The following is a 317-nucleotide window of genomic DNA, read 5'->3' on the forward strand; positions in this document are numbered from 1 at the left end:
TAAAACTAATAGAGAATTTAAAAGGAAATTTAAAGGAAACACAATTGAGTTCATAGTAGTGTGTGTGTGTGTGTGTGTGTGTGTGTGTGTGTGTGTGTGTGTGTGTGTGTGTGTGTGTCTTCCCCACAGAGCCATTTAAAGCATTTGTGCATCTTCTCAGCATGAATCCTGAACTCTTCTAACTGTTAAATCTATGTTTTTATGGAAAATCCCAATGCAGAAAAGAATCAACAAACCCCTCTGTACTTCTGACTCTGTGTGTGTCATTATTCCGATGCTCCTTAAGATCTCAAAACTCTGGACTTCTAGTAGTTCCT

This window comes from Silurus aristotelis, assembly GCF_946808225.1.
Source record: "Silurus aristotelis genome assembly, chromosome: 20".
Taxonomy (NCBI): domain Eukaryota; kingdom Metazoa; phylum Chordata; class Actinopteri; order Siluriformes; family Siluridae; genus Silurus; species Silurus aristotelis.